This window comes from Lactuca sativa, chromosome 1 (assembly GCF_002870075.4).
Source record: "Lactuca sativa cultivar Salinas chromosome 1, Lsat_Salinas_v11, whole genome shotgun sequence".
In the NCBI taxonomy this organism is placed as follows: Eukaryota; Viridiplantae; Streptophyta; class Magnoliopsida; order Asterales; family Asteraceae; genus Lactuca; species Lactuca sativa.
In genome coordinates, this window is record NC_056623.2 from 30,895,234 (window position 1) to 30,912,356 (window position 17,123).

At 42.2% G+C, this 17,123-nt stretch overlaps 1 protein-coding gene across 1 annotated transcript in view; it reads right to left on the reverse strand.

Moving 5' to 3' along the window:
• The window catches only part of LOC111908158 (protein FAR1-RELATED SEQUENCE 5-like), a 30,765-nt gene that overhangs the window by 13,014 nt on the left and 628 nt on the right, over positions 1-17,123 (reverse strand). The window lies entirely within an intron of this gene.

Genomic DNA, 17,123 nt, shown 5'->3' on the forward strand with positions numbered 1-17,123 from the left:
ACTCCAAAATTATGAATCTAGATGAATAACAACCCAAGCAACGAAATAATACCTCAAAAGAAAGCTCTAACAGAAGAGAAATCCGAATCCTTGCAAAGCCCCTTGCTCCAAGCCTCTTAACTCTCCAAGATCTCTTCCAAATCTCTTCTCCAAGGCTCAAATGCTCTCCACACACTCACAAACGCGTATTAGGGTTTTCTGGACTTCAAGAGAGGGTAAAGAGGCTGGGGAGAGGGTATAATGTCCTTTATATAGGGCTCATCCTCCGAAATTAGGGTTTTCTCCACACAGAACCAACTCGCCGAGTCCAGCCGCCGACTCGCCGAGTTGGCCACTTAACACGCGACCAGAATCGCGACCCTACTCGCCGAGTCCACTCATGGACTCGCCGAGTTGCCCTTTCACGCTTACACTTTGAACCCTGAACTTGCACTCCTGAACTCGGGATGTTACAAAAACATGGGTAGATAAAGAATGAGGGATGAAAGATGATATAGATGTTATTTGTAGCTGCGCCTAATAAATAACATTTGCAGCTGTGCCCAATAGAAAATAAAAGATGATATTTGCAGCTGCGCCTAATAAATAACAATTGTAGTTGTGCCTAATAGAGAATAAATGATGTTACTGGCAGCTGCGCCTAATAAATAACATTTGCAGCTGCGCCATAGGCAAAGATGAATTCGTGTCTATTCCTTAGGTTAATCCTTAAGAGTAAATGAACGAGGAAAAGCTGATTTCTTAGAGTGGATCCTTAAGAATAAAGAGGATAATGGGGATGGGGAATTGGGTTGATTGTTTGATGTTTAAACATAATAAATTTATTTATTGTGGGTTGATAAGTTTATTGCTCGTTGATGAAATTAATAAATTTATTGTTGGTTGATAAAAAAAACTAATAAATTTATTATTTGTGGGTTGAAAATCCTATATGCTCACTAGGCTCCCAAGCCTGGCCCACTCAGTTTATTCGTATCACAGGTGCCGATACGAAGTCACATTACACTGAGAAATTAAAGGAGATGTAAATCACTAGTGTAAATGAATATAAGTTCTGTTTATGCTTTTGGTCTGTATCGATGTGGACATCCTGAGTTTTATAATGAAACGAAAATACATTTCTTAAAGAAATGCTTTGATAAATGTTTATCACATTTTGTTTTGGGGACAAATTCCGCAACACCTCTTGAAAGATTACTTTGATTTTATTTTAAAAAACATAAACAAAATCGGTCTTTTCTAGTCAAGAAAAATGGGGATGTCACATTTATTATAATAGAATCACTTTTTTTACTAATTTGTTTACATGTAGGAAGATGTAACGACCCAATTTTCATGCCCAAAAATTTCATTTAAATTAAGTAGTTTGTAAAACATTTGTAGTAAAACATCATCCGATCATACCATTTCATAAAACATATCTCGTGTCTGAAAACCCAAAACATGAAAATAATAATAATGTCAGAGTACAATCCCATAACATCTCATAATGCGGAAAACCAGAGAGTGTGTGTATGATGTGCCGCTACCATGCCAGCTCCTTCCCCTTCGCAGAAGAGGTACCTGAAACCAAAACTGAAAACTGTAAGCATGAAGCTTAGTGAGTTCCCCCATTGTACCACATACCATACAATCATATCACATACATACTGCCAGGCATTTCTGGGGTGCCCGACCTACCCGGTACGGCCATTCTGGGGTGCCGACCTACCCATGCGGCCATTCTGGGGTGCCGTCCTACCCGTGTCTAGCCATTCTGGGGCACTGACCTACCCATGTCGAGCCATTCTGGGGTGCTGACTACCCTTCGGTCCTAATAACCGAACCTCGGGGACTATTTCACCCCCTACTACTACTATCACATATATCATAGCATAATCTATTGTCAGACATATTTGGGGTGTCCGACCTACCCTTCGGTCCTATCAACCGAATTTCGGGGACTCTTCCCCTCCTACTACCTCTATCTCATGTAACATATCATGCTAGCAGCTAAACATATCATAACATACAGTTAGGCATATCTGGGGTGCCTAACCTACCCTTCGGTCCTAACAACCGAACTCTATCACAATCCCATGCCATATCACGATAGCATTTAACATATCATGTAGTAACAACACAGATGAATATCACAAAGACAAAAATCTAGCATACGATCCCTACTGGTGGGCCGACATTGTGGTCGTAGACCCACCGCTACTGGAAGGTAACTCACCTCGTAGTAGCTGTTGAACTATCTGGGAATCCTCCGACTGCTACTGCTGCTGCTCCGGAAATCCTCCGGCTAAAATTCCCACAACACACTTAGTCAGAAACTGAGATCTACTCTTAGGGTAAAATGACCATTTTACCCCCTGACCAAGTCAAAGTCAAAGTCAACTTCTAGTTGACCTAACTCGCCGAGTTGGCTCGCCAACTCGCCGAGTTGATGAACAACTCGTCGAGTTCTATGAAGATTGCCTTGGACTCGCTGAGTCCGTTCATGTACTCGCCGAGTACCGTTAATTTCCAGAACAATTTGCTTAGTTCAGAACGTTGGGTCACTCCCCGGGACTCCCTAAAACCTTTCCACACTCATCTGGTCTTTTTTGACCCTCACTCATATGGGACAGAACCCTTAGACTCGCCCAGTCCAGGAATGGACTCGCCGAGTCGGTCACATCCCCTCCTTAAAACTTCGATTTCTGATGTACAACACTTGACGAAAAGATAGATCCAAGCCCCTAAACTCGATCTAGCACGTAAAGTTACAAACTTTACGTGCATGCATGGGACTTTTGAGCTTAAAAGGCTCTAAAATGGTTCTTTTGTTGCATGGGGCCTTCCTTGAGTGCAAAAGCAACCCAAATCTGTCTTGTGACTCCAATAATGACATGATCCAGAAGCTCAAATCCCCAACCATGTTTGCAAACATTATTGGCCACCAAAAATGGCTTATAAAATCCCTAAATCACCTCAAAGAGGGATCTAACAAATGAATGAGCAAGGTTCAGACTTTAAACCTTCTGTAGACTGCAAATGATGAACCAAACTCGAATCCTTCAGTCTCCTCTTGATCCTTCTATGCTCTTCCTTCTTCCTTGAGGTCAAAACTCACAAGAATAACTCAAAAGCCTTAGATTTTCTCAAAAACGGATAGGGTTTGCTATGAGAAGTGTTCGGGAGCATAAAGGGGGAATGGAGGCTACATAAGGTCGTTTAAATAGGGTGCAAACCCCTGTATTAGGGTTTTTGTCCAGACAGCAGCTACTCGCCGAGTCTGGGACCCGACTCACCGAGTCCGCAACTTAAACTCCGCGTCTCAACCCGCTTCTACTCGGTGAGTCAGTCCTTCGACTCGCCGAGTCCAAGGCCAAAAATGCAAAAATAATTGAAGATTTAATAACATAATATGTACCAAGAACCAGGTGTTACAAATCTCCCCCACTTATTTTAGACTTCGTCCTCGAAGTTTGTTGCTCGATCCTGAAACAGCTCGGGGTAGTGCTCCATCATCTCATCCACCGGCTCCCAAGTCCACTCCGACCCCTTCCGGTGCTGCCATTGCACCTTCACGTGTTCTACTCTTTTGTTCCTCATATCCTTCGACTTCCGGTCAAGGATCGCTACAGGCCGCTCGATGCAATTCAGGCTGCCATCAACCTGAATATCCTCCAAGGGTACCACTACTGAGTTGTCCACGAGGCACTTTCGCAGCTGAGAAACATGCAAAGTGTGTGTATCTGACTGAGGTCAGGTGGCAAATCCAACCTATATGCCACCTTGCGCACCCGGGCTATAACCCTGAATGGTCCAATATACCTTGGGCCCAACTTGCCCCACTTCCTGAATCGAATGACGCCCTTCCAAGGTGACACTTTCAGGAGAACCATATCTCCGACCTGGAACTCCAGGTCGGATCGACTCTTATCGGCATAACTTTTCTGCCGACTCTGAGCAGTCTGAAGCCTGCTCCGGACCTGCTGAATCTTCTCTGTCGTCTTGAGCACTACTTTGGTGCTTCTTATGACCCACTGGCCAACCTCGCCCCAACATATCGGGGTCCTGCACCTCCTCCCATGCAACGTCTCGAAGGGAGGACGGTCGATGCTCGCATGATAGCTATTATTATACGAGAACTCTGCCAACGGAAGGTAGGTATCCCAGCTACCTCCGAAGTCTAAAACACATGCCCGCAGCATGTCCTCCAGAGTCTGGATGGTCCGCTCGCTTTGGCCATCTGTCTGCGGGTGAAAGGCGGTGCTGAAATGCAGACGAGTACCCAACTCGTCGTGAAATTTCTTCCAAAACCTGGATGTGAACCGCACATCCTTATCCGAAATTACCGAAACTGGCACCTCCGTTCTGGGGCACTACCTCTCTGATATAGATATCGGCCAATTTCTCGGACGAGATGCTCTCCTGAATTGGGATAAAATGGGCACTCTTGGTTAATTGATCCATGATGACCCATATCGAATCCACTCCCCGTGCGGTCCTGGGAAGCTTGGTGATATAATCCATCGTAATATCCTCCCATTTCCACAGCGGGATATCCAACGACTACATCTTGCCGTGAGGTCTCTGATGCTCGGCCTTGACCTTCCTGCAGGTCAAGCACGCTCCACGTACCATGCCACATCCCGCTTCATGCAGGGCCACCAATAGTCCAGACGAAGATCCCTATACATCTTCATTTCCTCGGGATGAATGGAGAATCGGGATTTGTGCGCCTCCTCCATCAAGATCTAGCGCACGCCTCTGTGGTATGGCACCCACACCCTGTGGTGTAATGTCAACAATCCCCTACTGTCATAGTCGAAGGAGAAAACTGACCCACTATGCGCTCACTCTTCCGATGTTCCTCCATGGCCTCCTGTTAGGCCTCCTGAATCCGCTCCAATAGCGAAGTCACCACTGTCATCCGCATGCAGATATCCCTGATCGGCGCCGCCTTGCGGCTAAGCGCATCGGCTACCACATTGGCCTTACCCGGGTGATAAAGGATCTCGCAATCGTAATCCTTTACCACATCCATCCACCGACGCTGCCTCATGTTTAGATTCGACTGATCCATGAGGTACCTCAAACTCTTATGGTCTGTGTAAATGGTACAGCGAACCCCATAGAGGTAATGACGCCAAATCTTGAGGGTGAACACAACATCCCCCAGCTCCAAATCATACGTCGGGTAATTCGCCTTGTGAGGCTTCAGCTGCCTCGACATGTAGGCAATGACATGCCCTCTCTGCATCAATATTGCGCCCAAACCTAAGATGGACGCATCACAGTACACAACAAAATCATCCATGCCCTCTGGAAAGGCTAAGATTGGCGCCTCGCACAATCTCTGTCTCAACGTCTCAAACGCTGCCTGCTGCTCAGGCCCCCAACGAAAGACCACGGCCTTCCTTGTTAGCCTGGTCAATGGTACGGCTATCTTGGAAAAATCCTGGATGAATCTCTGATAAGAGCCCGCTAATCCCAGGAAACTCCGAATCTCAGATGGAGACTTCGGAACCTCCCATCTCATCACGGCCTCCACCTTGGCCGGGTCTACTGAAATCCCGTTCTGTTTGACAAGGTGCCCAAGAAACTGCACCTCGCGCAACTAAAACTCACATTTGGAGAACTTGTCATACAAGCTCTCCCTCCTCAAAGTCTCCAGCACCTCCCGCAGGTGCTCCTCGTGCTCCTCCTGCGTCTTGGAATAAACCAAGATATCATCAATAAACACTATCACTGACCGGTCTAACATCGGTCTACACACGCGGTTCATGATGTCCATGAACGCGACAGGGGAATTGGTGAGCCCGAAGGGCATCACCACAAACTCGTAGTGCCCATAGCGCGTCTGAAACGTAGTCTTCTGCACATCCTCCTCTCTGACCCTCATCTAATGATATCCTGAACGCAGATCAATCTTGGAGAACCAAGATGCTCCCTGTAGCTGCTCAAAGAGGTCATCAATCCTCGGGAGTGGGTAACAGTTCTTCACCGTTACCTTATTCAGCTCCCTATAGTCTATACACATACGATGCGACCCATCCTTCTTCTTCACAAACAGGATCGGGGCTCCCCAAGGCAAACTGTTTGGCCTAATAAATCCCTTATCTAGCAGCTCCTGCAGCTGCGTAGACAACTCCTGCATCTCGGGAGGAGCCAACCGATAGGGTGCCTTGGCTATCGGAGCCGCACCAGGGACTAGGTCGATCCTGAACTCCACCTGGCGCTCCGGAGGTATCCCAGGAAGCTCCTCGGGGAATACGTCCACGAACTCTCGTACTACGGGCACCTCGCCCACCATCGCTCTACTCGCCTCCCGGCTATCCATAACATACGCGACATAGCCTGCGCAACCCTGCTGGAGGTAACGCCTAGCTCTCACTGCTGAACGTAGGGCTGGTCCTCGCTGTGGCCTCTCGCCCTGAATCACCAGCTCTCCCCCACTTGGGGTCCTGATCTGCACCAACTGTTGCGCGCAGTTGATCACTGCCCCATTGTGGCTTAACCAATCCATACCGATAATAACCTTGTTCCCCTGCGAAGGTATGGGAACCAGATCCACCAGATAACACTCCTCAAATAACCTCAGCACACAATCTCTGAACACCGTCGATGCTCGCACCGAACGGTCATCTGCAATCTCTACGTCTAGAGGGAAATCCAACATGCCTGAAGACTCGGAAAATCTCTTGCTGAGCGCGAGAGAAACAAACGATCGGGTAGCATCCGAATCAAACAATACGAACTGGGATACCGTTCACATGGAACGATCCTAAACAGAGCACATACATAACATATGAAAATCACAGCAGCATATCATAATAGCATAAATAAGAAGTCATACCCATCAAAACATCGAGTGCAGCTCATGCCTCCTCGGTAGTCAACTAGAATGCCCGACTCCTCACCACTGGAGCCTCTGCCTTGCCCTGCTGGCCATCAGTGATCCGCAGGGTAGCTGGAGCTGGCGCCTTCACTGGCGCTGATGCTGCTATCAACTGGAGGCAATTGGCCTTCTTGTGTCCCCTCTGGTTGTAGTGGAAACACAGAAACTCAGACGTCTGAACAACCGGTGCAGGGGCAGTACAATACCTGCTGAAATGCCCCGTCTTGCCGCACTTGTAGCAGCCCGACGATCCCAGTCTACACGCTCCCTCATGTGGCCTGCCGCATTTCCTGCTGCGGCGTGGTCCTCCTTGGCCTTTCGGCCTACCATCTGATCCCTTGGGCTTCTTCCCCGAATCCCCAGTCGACTAACCCTCCTCCACTTTCCTCTTCCAGACATGCTCCAAATCGATCTCCCTCTCCCTCGCCCTGGCAATCATGGACTCCAGGGTAGGGAAAACTGAAAAGCTAACGTGCTGTCGGATGTCAGCCCGTAGCATGTCATGGTAGCGGGTCCTCCTCATATCCTCATCCCCCGCATACTGGGGCACTAACAACTCCCTCTGCTAGAACTTGGCGGTGATCTCCGCCACAGTCTCTGTCGTCTGCCTCATATCTAAAAACTCCCTGGCTAGCTGTTGAAGCTCGACAGCCGGCGCAAACTCCACTCTGAACATGGTCACAAAGTCCGACCAGGTCATAGCCTCAATAGTCGAGGCTCCCAATGATTCACCGACGGACTCCCACCAATCTTTAGTTCGGTCTCGTAAACATCCTGCTGCATATCTCACCTTCGACCCCTCGGGGCAAAAGTTGGTCAGCTGTTCAGACTCAATGTCTGCAATCCATCGTCTGGCAGCAATAGGGTCCTTCGCCCCATGGAAATCCGGCGCACCACTGCCCCTAAAGTCCTTAAAGGATAGTGTGTGAGATCCTGACTGGCCAGATGCCATGTCACTCCTGAACGCCCTGAGGCGGTCCTCCATCAGCTCAACTATCCCTTCCTTGATCGACCCGAAAATGATGGGGGTCGACTCAAGGATGCCTCTAGTAATCTCTGACGTGATGAACTCGTGTAGCCTCTCATCTACTGGCTCAGAACCTGATCCCGAACCCGATCCCTCTCCAGAACTACCAACTGCTGGCCTCTGACGTAGTACCACCATTCTGCAATACATACAAGCAACTATTAGTGATACTGATACCTCTAAAGGGATCACATCTATTACAAGTTCCCCGGTCTTGCCTTAGCCTTCCTCAATTCGAGTACGGATCCTCTGCTTTCAGTAGTACTGGCCAATACTACCTTCCACATCTATCCGTACCTTCCTCAAGGACTGCCTTGACTCCACCCAACCCAGTCCTCATTTGCTTAAGGTCTCTTTGTAATGCCAATTAGCCATTACTTGAATACAATCACATGCAACGAGGCTCGAATAATCCTTCGAGTAAGGGACTCATCCCTACAACGGTTAGGACTCAAACAAGAGCTACGCAATAGGGTCAAATCCAATACTCTGAGATTATTCAACCCCGATCACATGTAACTTTAACGTACTCACCTAATAGCTAACTCCCATCACTCAAAGCCCTCATAGCACAAAGCAAACAACATTCGGACAAAAGGGAACAATCTCAAGCAACTCTATCCTCATAATAGGAACTGCACTAGCATACAATGCTAAGCTCATACTATCAGACATAACCTAGTCAGGTTGTCCTACTGTTGTCTACTCAATTCTAGCATGTAACTCTCATAAGCTGAAGCACATAAAGCAGGCACATCAGGCATCACTCCTAGATCCTTAGTCCAATTCTAGCATGTTGTTCTACTTAAACTGATAAACGTAACATAAGCTTGTATGGGTACTCTGGGGAATACTTACTTGAGCTCGGCCGGTCGCGCATATCACACACTTGTTCTTTCTAAAACAAAATTCTTCTGTTTTATTCTTTAGAAAACCATTTTCTTATAAAATCTTTTAATCCCTCGGTTTGAGTCCAGACGCCCCCGAAGGTGTGTCCGAATCCCTCAAACCAGGGCTCTGATACCAACTTGTAACGACCCAATTTTCACGCCCAAAAATTTCATTTAAATTAAGTAGTTTGTAAATCATTTGTAGTAAAACATCATCCAATCATATCATTTCATAAAACATATCTCGTGTCTGAAAACCCAAAACATGAAAATAATAATAATGTCAGAGTACAATCCCAGAACATCCCATAATGCAGAAAACCAGAGTATGTGTGTATGATGTGCCGCTACCATGCCAGCTCCTTCCCCTTTGCAGAAGAGGTACCTGAAACCAAAACTGACAACTGTAAGCATGAAGCTTAGTGAGTTCCCCCATCGTACCACATATCATACAATCATATCACATACATACTGCCAGGCATTTCTGGGGTGCCCGACCTACCCGGTACGGCCATTCTGGGGTGCCGACCTACCCGTGTCTAGCCATTCTGGGCGCTGACCTACCTGTGTCTAGCCATTCTGGGGCGTTGACCTACCCATGTAGAGCCATTCTGGGGTGCTGATTACCCTTCGGTCCTAACAACCGAACCTCGGGTACTATTTCACCCCTACTACTACTATCACATATATCATAGCATAATTTATTGTCAGACATATCTGGGGTGTCCGACCTACCCTTCGGTCCTATCAAACGAATTTTGGGGACTCTTCCCCCTCCTACTACCTCTATCTCATGTAACATATCATGCTAGCAGCTAAACATATCATAACATACTGTTAGGCATATCTGGGGTGCCTAACCTACCCTTCGGTCCTAACAACCGAACTCTATCACTATCCCATACCATATCACGATAGCATATAACATATCATGTAGTAACAACACAGATGAATATCACAAAGACAAACATATAGCATACGATCCCTACTGGTGGGCCGACATTGTGGCCGTAGACCCACCGCTACTGGAAGGTAACTCACCTCGTAGTAGCTGCTGAACTATCCGGGAATCCTCCGACTGCTACTGCTGCTGCTCCGGAAATCCTCCGGCTAAAATTCCCACAAAACACTTAGTCAGAAACTAACATCTACTCTTAGGGTAAAATGACCATTTTACCCCCTGACCAAGTCAATGTCAAAGTCAACTTCTAGTTGACCTGACTCGCCGAGTTGGCTCGCCAACTCACTGAGTCCCTATCCTTCCATTAGACCTCATACCCGTCTCTACTCGTCGAGTTAGGCGATGACTCGACGAGTTTTCCTTCTAAATGAACATCGACTAAATCCTCATCCTGCTCACCGAGTTGTATGAACAACTCGTCGAGTTCATCATCAACTGATACTCAGGTCCTGCCCTTGACTCGCCGAGTTATATAAACAACTCGTCGAGTTAATCTTCATCCGATGAACACATTCTGTCCTCGACTCGCCGAGTTGATGAACAACTCGTCGAGTTCTATGAAGATTGTCTTGGACTCTCCGAGTCTGTTCATGCACTCGCCGAGTACCGTTAATTTCCAGAACAATTTGCTTAGTTCAGAACGTTGGGTCACTCCCCGGGACTCCCTAAAACCTTTCCACACTCATCTGGTCCTTTTGACCCTCACTGATATGGGACAGAACCCTTGGACTCGCCCAGTCCAGGAATGGACTCGCCGAGTCGGTCACATCCCCTCCTTAAAACTTCGATTTCTGATGTACAACACTTGACGAAAAGATAGATCCAAGCCCCTAAACTCGATCTAGCACGTAAAGTTACAAACTTTACGTGCATGCATGGGACTTTTGAGCTTAAAAGGCTCTAAAATGGTTCTTTTGTTACATGGGGCCTTCCTTGAGTGCAAAAGCAACCCAAATCTGTCTTGTGACTCCAATAATGACATGATCCAGAAGCTCAAATCCCCAACCATGTTTGCAAACATTATTGGCCACCAAAAGTGGCTTATAAAAGCCCTAAATCACCTCAAAGAGGGTTCTAACAAATGAATGAGCATGGTTCAGACTTTATACCTTCTGTAGACTGCAAATGATGAACCAAACTCGAATCCTTCAGTCTCCTCTTGATCCTTCTATGCTCTTCCTTCTTCCTTGAGGTCAAAACTCACAAGAATCACTCAAAAGCCTTAGATTTTCTCAAAAACGGATAGGGTTTGCTATGAGAAGTGTTTGGGAGCATAAAGGGGGAATGGAGGCTACATAAGGTCGTTTAAATAGGGTGCAAACCCCTGTATTAGGGTTTTTGTCCAGACAGCAGCTACTCGCCGAGTCTGGGACCCGACTCGCCGAGTCCGCAACTTAAACTCCGCGTCTCAACCCGCTTCTACTCGGCGAGTCAGTCCTTCGACTCGCCGAGTCCAAGGCCAAAAATGCAAAAATAATTGAAGATTTAATAACAGAATACGTACCAAGAACGAGATGCTACAGATGAAGTGAGGAATATCAGACTTTATCCTTCACTTGCTACATCTGTTTGTTCTAGCCAGCTAGGTCCAAACCTCAATTTTTTTTATGTTAAACATTTTTTTTAAACTTAGATCCTATGGACAAGAATGGATGATTATTTGTCTAACTAATTGGTATTGCAATGTTGTCGATTGAGCCTTGTGGTACTCACAGAGCTTGTTGATGCTTGGTTATGGACAATTAATACCATGCGAGGTCTTTTGCATCTGATACGAGGTTCTTTGGACCAGCTGCCAAGTTAAGACTTCACTTTCAACCTAGTGATCCCAAATCACCCCAAAAAAGGATCCAATTAAATAGATTCTAGCACATAATCCATGGATCAGATTTTTCATTAACGTTTTGAGGTATGTAAACAATTTTCTCATCTCTTATTAGGTTATTTGATTTGTACCCACTATTCTCTTTTCTTCTCAGAATTTGATATTTTTGCTTTGCTTTTACATGTAATACGACATGATAGTCTGGTACAACTCTTGCTTCTTGGCAGGATGTTACATGTGACCACCAAACTTCCATGGAAATTATCACACCATCTAGCTGTTGTTGGTATGTTTTTCACAGTTATGTTGCTTGGACTTAAATTCTATGCATGCCGGTATAAAGGGAGCCATTTCATGTATTTAGGCTTTTTATGGTTAAAATGCAAGAAATAACAACATACTTTAATTGATTCGAATTGAAAAAAACACAATTTACTCTTTTTACTACACAATTCATTTTATGTCCCCAAGTTTAGGAAAAAATCATTTACCACAAATAAGTTGAAGTATGTTGTCATTTCATGCATGTAGGCTTTATGTTGGTTAAAATGCAAGAAATAACAGCATACTTTAATTGATTTGACTTGGAAAAAAAACATAATTTACTCTTTTTACCACATAAGTCATTGTATGTCCCAAAGTGCAAAAAATAGCAATATACTTTGCTATTTCCTACATTTAAGCTTCTTTTGCCACAAATAAGTTGAAGTTGTTATATCATGCATTTAGGTCGTTTTTGGTTAAAATGCAAGAAATAACAACATACTTAATTGATTTGACTTTAAAAAAAATATAATTTACTCTTTTTACTACATAAGTCATTTTATGTCCCCAAGAGTAGGAAACTTGTAGAAAGAGTCAACACTGGTTTAGTCGATGCATCTTCGAGTGGTGAAGTTGTAAGGTTTAAAGCTGCCATGGAGACTATCAAATGAGGATTACTCACGAGTTCCTTTTAATATTATCAATTTATTACATTTAGTTACTATTGGAATGATTATTTGTATTTGACATTATATTTTGTGAAATGAATTATCTTTCTTATGTATGATATTTTATTTTGTATTACGAGACTTTAAATATATTATTTAATTTGAAAATTAGTAAATCTATTTTATATATATATATATATATATATATATATATATATATATATATATATATATATATATATATATATATATATATATATATATATATATATATATATATATATATATATGGAGAGCTCTTGCAAAAATACACATATTTTGCGAAAATGAAAAGAACCTCCTAAAATTTGACACCTCATCATTATATTTTATGTAACCATATTCAAGGATTGTTGACATATACGAAATTCAAAAAAATAACCGCTATTCAATTTGTTAGTTTTACGAATTTCAACTTCAACGTGATTAACATAATAATTTATATAACAGCATTCAAAAGAAAAGATTTTATATAAAAGTATGCACTACTACAAATCTTTATATTCCAAAAAGTTACTGAGAATTTAACATATTTCTTATGAATCTCTATTCTTAGTTGCATACTGATTTTCTACGAGATTCACTAAAAAAATATATGTAATAAAATCACAACAAAAAGAAGCATTACCGCCAAATTTTGTGTGAATGGATGAGTAGTGGACGATTAATTACACTGGATAATCTCAAAACATTCTTAAATTACGGAATACTATATAATACCATAATTTTGATTAATATATAATTATACATAATTATATAGATAATAATAGGTGGCACATTTTAATTGGTTGTTTTCATTTTCACATAATATATGTATTTTCGTACGAACCTATTTTATATATATATATATATATATATATATATATATATATATATATATATATATATATATATATATATATATATATATATATTATAAACATTTAAAATTATGACACGCAAAATTATGTGTCGTCTTTCTTGATGACATGAGTTTTAATGATACGCAATGCGTGTCGTCACTGCTTGATGTAAGTGCGTGTCGTAAGCTTATGACATGCATATGCGTGTTGTCTTCATTTATGACAGGGGATTCAATGTCACACATTTGTGTGTCATCTGTACCATTTTATGACACACATTGCATGTCATGAAAGACAGTTTTCTAGTAGTGCAGATTCATTTATATTCACTGATGGTGATGGGATGAGAATCGAGGGATATGGATATGATTGGCGTCCACGACCTTGTTTCCATCTCTACAACACTGTGGTGGCCATAAGGTAACACATAGGCATCTCATAGGAGACGTTAGAGTTTCCAATCAAAGATTTTTGAAGAGAAAGGTGTACGATACAGTTCCGATATGGGCTAATTAGTATCATCGTCAAAGGCAAGCCCTCCTGCCAAACCTCTCAATATCGAGGACCAGCAGTGGACAATGGAGAATCCATTTATTAAAGATAACACTTTAAAAATTAAAGATAATACTTTAAAAATTTATTACTGTATACATCCCTCTGCTACAACTCACATCTTTCTTGTTCTTCTATTCTCAAACGTAACCACATGATTTCAAAGACCTCAAGGTGTGTCACTTCTCCATGAGCTTCATATATAACTGTAGTGGTGTTGATTATGATGGCATGTGTGGAATTAGGAAAGATCTAGTGATTCATCATACAAATCAAGAACACAAGGAGTAAATAAATCTTTGTAAGCTCTTATTAGATCTAGAAAGATTATACAAATGGGTTTGTATACAATTTCTCTCTCTAGTCTAACACTCCAAAATGGACTCTTACATAATGAGAGTCACTCACTTCCTATTTATAGGAAAGACTCAACCCATTTACACATACAAAGAGGAAAGCCTAAAACACTACATCCAAGAGTGACTTTGCACCCTAACATTCTCCCCCTCAAAGTTAGGATTGGATGTCCGGCTTCAATCTCCAACGAGCTAGCGCGATCAAGACCAAACTCCCCCCTCGAAGTAACACCGGTCTTCAAATCCGCAAATGAATATTCGACAAACCCGAGAAGCTTCGAATACCCATCATTCTCCCCCTTTTTATAATCAAAAAATGATTATAAAACCCACTAAGGATGAGAAGCGCCCGAGGAATAGTCTTCACGATACTCCCCCTTGATGTATACCAAAAATGAATCACCAAAAATCTTGCACGGAAAAAGAATCACGAAAAAGCCACAAAAAAAATTCCAATTTATGAAAATTTTTGACTTTTTTGGTGAAAGTTACAAGATTTTTCAAAATCCGGGTAGAAATTGTCACTTTCTGAAACTTGCAGGGACCCGTTGCGTCAAAAACAGCCAAATATGCAAAACTCTAGCCCATTTGCGAAACCGAGCATAAAGCATAAATTCACACAAACTGCAGGGACCAGAACTGAAAATTCTGCAATTTCTCATCTTATATTTCCCATTTGCGAAGTTGGGTATAAACTGTCATTTCGTGAAAAGATCTGGGTTGCAAACTGAAACTTTTTGTGTTCTTCCCCAAATCACCATATGCAGTGAAAACTTCGCATGTTTCAGATTCTTCTCGTGTTCCTTTCAAATGTTTCGCATCTTTAACCAAATGTGAACTAAATTTCAACTTTAATCACCTTCGCACAACACTGATGCGAACTAACAAAATTTTCGCATCTTTCATTCAATATAACCAAATATGCGAAATTGATTGAGACTCAAATGCGAACTCATGTTTGACACACTCAAATGCGAACTTAATAACACTACTGTCCATTTCTTCAACCATGCGAAACCAATCTTGATCTTTAAATTGATTCACCAAATTCGAATCCGGTTTGGCCATCAACCATAAAACTATATCACCAAATGCGAACTGAATAACACCATTAATCACACAGTTGTCTTCATTCACATTTCATTAACAATCCAAGGTTCGTTCATCAAAAAAAAACTCCAATTCCAAACAAGATTAATATGCGAACCCAAAATTGAGACCCAGATGCGAACTTAATTTTTTCATTACAGCAACTCGATTCCCAAATCATCGATTTCAACCTGAAACATTCGCATCTTACAATCTTCAATCTAGCCTTCGTCAGCTACCGATTCCAAACCATCGATTCAAAGTTCGCCTTCAAGCCTTTACTTTGCATAATCGATCCCTTCTAACATCGACTGTCAATACCAAATTCAAAATCAAATTGAAACTTATAGCAAAGCTAAATCCAACTTCGCATTCAAATCCTTCAACCATCGATTTGTTATTCTCTAGTCGTAACCAACAATCGATCATCAAAATAATCCAATTCTGCGATTTCATCAGCTTTCGAAATCATCGATCGACTCATCCAGTTTGTCAACATCAAACCAACATACGATTTCGTCATCAGGAACACTCAATTTCATCGATTCATCTCCTAAATTCCATTTTGTTCACAGTTTGACTTTTTAGAGTCAACGATCCATAAACACAAAATCTATGATTCTGATGTCCGATTTCAAATCAAAAAGAGTTATTCAAATGTTCTTCACCATCTTCAAGTGTTCTCGGTCAACAATTTCATCAAAATCAAAAGATCAATTCCCGACTTCTTTACTTTGACTTGATCATAATCAATTTTCGTGATTGAACACAACACATATAATTGATTCGCAAGTCCAACTCAACAATCAAAACCAATCGATTTTAGAGATAAAGAATCGAAAACGAAGACATAATCACAGGATGAAGAAATTGTGAGTCAAGAACATAAAAAAACGCAGGCAGTGAATAAGATGAGACAAACAGATTTTAGTTCTACTTTAGAACACCGATTCATCATAATAATCTCAATCGATTTCAAACTCATAATTTCAAGCCAAAATACTTTGATTAACGAGTGACAAGATTTCGATTCCAGTAACAATTAGACTTCGATCGATTGAAGGAATCGATATTCACGAATGATGAATCCGATGACGCTTTATCAAGATGAATAGTAATAGATCAACTTTTTGGGCTTAAAATGATGAACAATGAACAGATTCATTGTCACGGAATGGGCTTGTATTCGAAATCAAATATACAGAGAACAAATTTGTACATTGGGCTAAAAAAAATTATATGAACAGTGACAAACAAAGGAAATTGGACTTCAGTTTGGATCAAGAACAACAAACGAACTTTAAATTTGAGCTCAATTTTTTATCTAAACAAAAATAGATGGATCAATAAATGAGGTTGAAACGGATTTGATCCAACGAGACAAATCGATCAAAAATGAAAAACGCAAAGCACGAATCAAAATCATGGATGTTTTGGAATCCATTTGAGAATTTGAGTTACCTTTTTCACGAATTGAGATCCATTTTCAACGAACGAATCAAATTTGGAAGATCTTGGTTCTTTTGTCGGAATGAGAAAATCTCCAAATCGAACATTGTACCACCCACCATGCGAGATGTACAACTCGTTCTTCGTGTTCTTCAACGATCCAAGAACATCTTCAAAATAACCACCAACACTTTTGGGTTTTGACTTCAAATTCAATGCAACCTTTGGAGATTGTTACTTTAGAACCCAAATTTGCTTCACGGATTTTGGCTTCACAACATATGACG